This window comes from Globicephala melas, chromosome 1 (assembly GCF_963455315.2).
Source record: "Globicephala melas chromosome 1, mGloMel1.2, whole genome shotgun sequence".
NCBI lineage: Eukaryota > Metazoa > Chordata > Mammalia > Artiodactyla > Delphinidae > Globicephala > Globicephala melas.
The window spans coordinates 67,859,913-67,866,095 of NC_083314.1; the positions used below are offsets into that span (position 1 = coordinate 67,859,913).

A 6,183-nucleotide genomic window follows, 5' to 3' on the forward strand; every position below is an offset into this window, starting at 1 on the left:
ATCTGATGCCCTGCTTGCACTCCAAGCTCTCTGGTTCCTCATTCTGGTTTACAAAACATCTCCCCCCTTTAACAAGTGTTTGTGCGGACTGGCTCGGTGCTGCCTTAGCATGGTTTAATAATTCTTTCCAAGGTACTGCCTCTATGGGGACTGTGGTCCAAGGTCCTACATTTTCTGACCTCACCTTTTTTGAGTCTCGGCACATTTGACTCACTTAAACCTGTTAAAGACTAACCTATCCAGATAAAAATCATCAAACAGGATCAATGAAGAATTGCTATACATTAGGGTTCATTTGAATATCTATCTCTTTTTTTTTTGCTGCAAAAAGCTTTATTGTTTCCATTTGGTCCACGTCTTGGGAGAGGGTGGCTGCAGAGCGGGGCTTCAGGCAGAAGCTCTGACGCCAGAGGGGCTCCTCAGAGGCCGCTGGACTTCAGAGACTCCTGTTCGTGCTCGAGGGTAAGCCTTTCAAAGAGATACTCGCCCAGCCCAGCCTGCGGACCAGCCAGCCTGCGGAGGTTGGTCAGGTGGTCGCCCATCTTCTTGATGAGTTTCATCTCCCCATTTAGGAAGTGGCTCTCCAGGAAGTCGCAGAGGCGGGGTCTGCCTGGGCACAGCCCAGGGCATGCAGATCCAGAAGGGCCTGATTCAGGTTCTTCTCCATGTTAATGGCGGCTTCCATAGCGTCCTGGGTTTTACCCCACTCATCTTGAGATGGCTTCTTCACGTCCTGGAGGAGGGCGCGGCCGCCGCTTGGTTTTGCAGTTTCAAGAGACGCTGGGCGCTCTCCTGCTTCTCTTCGGCCAATTCGCGGAAAAAGTGGCCCACGCCCTCCAGAGCCAGATCGTCGCGGTCGAAATAGAAGCCCAGAGAGAGGTAGGTGTAGGAGGCCCGCAGATGCATGCTGACCAGGCGGTTGACGGCAGCCTCCGCCCCGGTGGAATAATTCTGACGAATCTGGGAGCTCATGGTTGATCGGTAATAAGGAGTTCGGCTCAGAAAATGGTGTTGGCTGGTCCCGGTGACCGAGGATAGCTGAGTGGCTGACTCCGAAGGTTGGAGGGTGGTCGGAGGCTGGAGGAAAGGGCGACCCTGGGTCTGTTCCGTCCAAACACTGTTGAAGCAAGAGACTGATCCGGGGAACTGCTGAGCGCAATGCCTGAATATCTATCTTGATGAACTTGGGCAAGGATGGAAAATAGCTTTCATTTCATGTGCTAACTCCAGATCATTGGTAATGGATCCCAGAATGTTCAGATGACAGTGTTTCTGGGCTACACCTTATCTTAAAGGGAGGAGTACAGATAAAAAGAATGAGTGCTGTAACCAATTAGAAATGCCTACTACAGGCTCATATCTGCTTACTTTGGACTAGCTCTGAATAGCTAATTGGGCATTTTCTGAGACTTATTTTGTAGATGTGCCCTTGGAGATTTAAAGTTTTTCTCTAATTCCCAAGTGATAAACTTTATACAACTCTTCCATATTTAGAGAATTTGAGAAGTTCCAATGAGGAGAAGAAGGGTACTAAAAAAGGCTTACTGTGTCCTACACACTTTCATGGATATGACCTTTTTTTAAGTATTAAAAAAATGTGTGTTGGGGGGAATGATTTGCCCTGACTCTGAAGCAGAGCCTGCTGGCAAGGGTCAAATGTCCCAGCTGTTGGAAGAAAAGGATCTAAGGGTCAGGGAGCCTGCAGGCCCTGATATTTTTAGTGTCACATCCTCAGAGTTAAATGTCAGAGAAACAGAAAGGCAACACCGAATAACGAGAGAGGAAGTAATGGGAATCCCATTAACATATTTTATAAAAATTAATAACTTTGACATTTCCCCACTGTTGCACAGTGCCTTAAGAGCCACAGCTTTGCCTTGTGGAGAAAATGTCCCCCCATCACCCAGTTCCTGGCTCTGGTGGGTAACCCTGAAATTCCTAGGGGTGGACACATCATCCCATGTGAGAACACACCATAATATTAAAAGGTAGCGTCTAGGACTCTAGTGACTCAGGTTCAGTTTTTGGTTCTACAACTTTCTGACTGAAAAACACCAGGTAAATCCTTAAACCTCTAACCCCATTTTCTTTTCTCAAAAATGAGAAACTGTAGCTCCACTATATATTTACTTTAAAGATTGCAATTATTCTCTACTAAAAGTGCTGGGAGCTTCCGCAAGAACTGTTCACACCTAGAACATGAAACTTTACTTTTCTGAGCAGTTTACTCAGGACTTGTTCTCTTGTACTACCACCCCAAACACCCATGCACACACGTATACACACACACCCATGCACACACACACACACACACACTCTTGCACACACACATACACGTATTTCTGGCAGCCCTCTAGAGATAGCTCACGTGAATCCAGGAATAAACCCAGTCAGGTACTACGCAGTGTTCCCAGGTGCTGCTGCTTTCTCTGCCCCATGAACTAAGGAATATGGTTAAATCTTCTATTTTCATTTAAAGTCCAGAAGGAAAAAAATGCATAATAACATCATTTCAAGATCAAGGATGGAAGCCTCCAGATATAATAACTGAAACACAAAACAAGAGAATTTGGAAGCCACTCATGGCATTTTCTTAGACAAATATCTTCATCTTCCGGGGAAGCAATTTAAATTTTCTTAATCTAAAAAAAGAGGGTTTAGGCCAGAAAAACTCTAGCATCCCTTTTAGTGCTAACATTTTGTATCCAGTGATCTTCACTCATTTGTTCATTCAGTATTTATTCAGTGCCTACCATGTGCCTTTTCTAGGTGCCTGGGGTACATCAAAAAACAAAACAGGGCAAGAATCCCTGCTGTTGTAGAGCTTATATTCTATTGAGAAGAGAGAACAAACAAGCAATAAACATAGTACTCAATAAATTATGGTATATGGAAAGGTGATAAATATTAAAGGGGAAAAAATCCAGACAGGAGAAGAGATGAGGACTATAGAAGAGTGGCAGGATGCAATTTCAGAGGCCTAATTTTAAAAGGTGATATTTCAGCAAATACTTGCAAAAGTAGGATGCTCAGCCATATGGATATCTGAGAGAAGAGCATTCCAGGGAGAGGTTTCAACCCATGCAAAGCCCTAAGGCAGGAACATTCCTGATGTGTTCAAAGTACAGCAAAGAAGTCTGGGATTTTGAGCTTTTATCTGCATGAGATAGGAGCCATTGGAGAGTTTTGAACAGAGGGTGACATGGTATGACTTACACTTTAAAAGGATTATTCTGACTGCTGTGTGAAGTGTAGACTGTTGGGAAGGGCAAGGGTGGAAGGAGGGAGACCGTAGTGGGCAACTGAAGTATCCCAGTGAGAGATGGTTTAGATAAGAGTAGTAGCAGAAGATGGTGAGAAGTGGTTGGATTCTGGATATATTTTGAAGGTAAAGACAACAATCCTGGGCTTCCCTGGTGGCACAGTGGTTGGGAGTCCGCCTGCTGATGCAGGGGACACAGGTTCGTGTCCCGGTCCGGGAGGATCCCACGTGCCGCAGAGCGGCTGGGCCCGTGGTCCATGGCTGCTGGGCCTGAGCATCCGGAGCCTGTGCTCCACAGCAGTAGAGGCCACAGCAGTGAGAGGCCCACGTACCGCAAAAAAAGACAACAATCCTAATGGATTAGGTGTGTGTGAGAGAAAAGAGTGGAGTCGAGAGTGATTTCAAGATTTTTAAGTTGAGCAACCTTAAGGATGGGGTTGTCATAACCTGAGATGCGGAGGAAGACTGCAGGTTCTGTAGGTTTGGCGGAGCGTTGGAAGTAGGGTGAAGCGCACAGGTTCAGTTTTAGATGTGCTAAGTTGAGATATCTATTAGACGCCCAAGCAGGGGTGTCAAAGGCAATAGTATATGAATCTGGAGTTCGGGAAAGAGGTATAGATTGGAGATAAAACAGTTCCAAGTCTTGAGATAAAAACGCCATAGATGTTCTACATCAATACTAAGGTCTCAAAGTATTTCCTACTCCTGAGGATTTTATATCTGGAGTGTTTACAGTCATCACTGATGTCATTGTCACTACCATGACCAAACTTCTGCTAGATTAACAGTACTTTGTAAAGTTTTCTGGGCATTCGGGTGTATGCCTGTGTCCTTGGTCTTCCCTGATGCACACAAGACACCTATTCAAATGACTCTGAAGTATGGTTCCGGTAGAATGGATTATGGCATATGGCCCAATGGCTGTCATATTCTGGTATTACAAGACAAAAAAAGTCATAGTAGGTATTAAACCAGTTCCTTGGGTTTAAGAAATGTAACTTCATCTTTTGTAGCTATCAGTTCTATTTTTATCCCCCGATTTACCTGATCCCTGAAAAGCAAACTTAGTCAGCCTAAAGTAGATTCAGTCATTTTGAGTTTACAGTCAGTAAATTATAAATTCTCTCTTATCTTTCCTTCTCCCAAGTTGGCTTGTAATTTTGAGAGTGCATATTCACGTTGGGATGGAGACAGGTGTCTGGGAATCTGTAATCATACACGTGCAGAGATGTACCTTACTACATCTCCTTCTTGGTTGTCATCATCCTTGCACGTGGACCTCCACTGAGATCTCTGCATCCACATTGGCCCCCTGTCCACAGGGCTTTCCACTGTGGGAACCCCTTGTCAAGACTGAGAAACCTCTTCTGGTGTTTTAATTCCTTTCCTCTCTCCATTATATTCTCCACATCTACTCCTTGGCTCATTTGGAGGAAGTGGATAGAGGAAAACCCGGCTGCTCTCCCAGCCACTCTGGGGCCCCAGGAAGCATGTGGTTCATTGTCTCAGGCCCTTTCTTCTTTGACTTACTTTGTGGCTCGCTTTCTCTTCAGCTGCTGCTTGATACCTCAGAAGTGTAAGAAACCCCTGTGAAGATTCTTTACAGGAAGCCTACCTCGATTCCTATCTCCTCCTGGTCTTCAAATCTATCAGGATTGTTCTACATTTCCCAGTAATGCCTGTGACCAGGAGACAGGCCAAGGTAGGTGGGTGACAGGGTCCTTCTCAGAAACCCAAGCTGGGGTCTAACTTTCTTGTTTCCTTTCCTATTGTCTTCTAACTTGCTAGTTCAGAGATTTTAGTTTTCATCTCTCTCTCTGTGTCTAGAAAATGGACCAGACAATTCTTTTTCTAAACCTATTATTTATGCCAAGTTTACAGAAGCTTAATAGCCAGAAAGTAACTTCTTTTGTTTTTCCCCATATTTTTGGTGTGACTGTTCTTCCTAGTACAGTAGAAATCATGGTATATAGTTCAAAGGAATGAGGTGAGGGAGGGCATCACAGAGAAGCGTAAACCAAAAGGATTTTGGAGGCAAAAATCATGTATCTTCCCAATGTTATTCAATCACAGTCTCTGGTGATCTGTGCTGTGAGCTCCAGCTCAGCCTCCTTCAGCTCCAGGCTCTAGCTCAACTTTGCCTTAAGACCTGGGCTTTGCAAGCATGAGAAGCAAGATGTGAAATCGATCAGACAGTGCATCAGCCTGGCTCCCATCATCAGCTTCTGAGAACCCAAGAAACACACCTCCAAAATTTGTAGTTTCTCTATCTGTAAGACAGGCATGTTATGTCTCAAACACATACACATATGTTGGGGAGAGTGGGAAGTGATGGGAGTATAGGGAAGGAGGTAGTGATCAGGGGTGGTTGGAAGAGCACCACGTTGGGGATCAAAGGATCTAAAATATACGTCAAGCTCTGCCCAAACCTGTGTGATTCTGTGCTGTTGGTTTAGCTCCTATGTTTCTCAAAGCCCTTTTCTGGAATGTGAAGAGGAATGCTAGATTCACTCATCTATTTCTGTGTTCAATCATAAGTTCAAAATGAACTGAGCGTCCTCATTGTGCTAGGTGCCAGGCCACTACTGCAAATACTGCTACCTCCCTCTTGCAGCATCATCTCTGACAACCACAATGACAACAACCATGAACTGGGTTCCTACTAGACACCAGCCACTCAATAGACACTATTTTATTTAATTCTCAGAACAGCATGGTGAGGGGCCAATTCCATCTCTATTTTTCAGTTGAGAAAGACAAGGCTTGTGAGATTAAGGGGCTTGTTCAATGTTTTCCAACTGGCGATAAGTGCCAGAGTCGGGTTTAAACCCAAGCCTTTCTGTTACCAAAGCAGATGAAAAAGACTTACTATCTTCCAGCGTGTTATAGTCTTATTCCTTCTGATATAAACATGCTATGAT

The 6,183-nt window shown here is 44.7% G+C and overlaps 1 pseudogene; it reads right to left on the bottom strand.

Moving 5' to 3' along the window:
- Nucleotides 1-419: 419 nt before the first annotated feature.
- Nucleotides 420-1,064, bottom strand: LOC115847971 (ferritin light chain pseudogene; annotated as a pseudogene).
- Nucleotides 1,065-6,183: the final 5,119 nt, after the last annotated feature.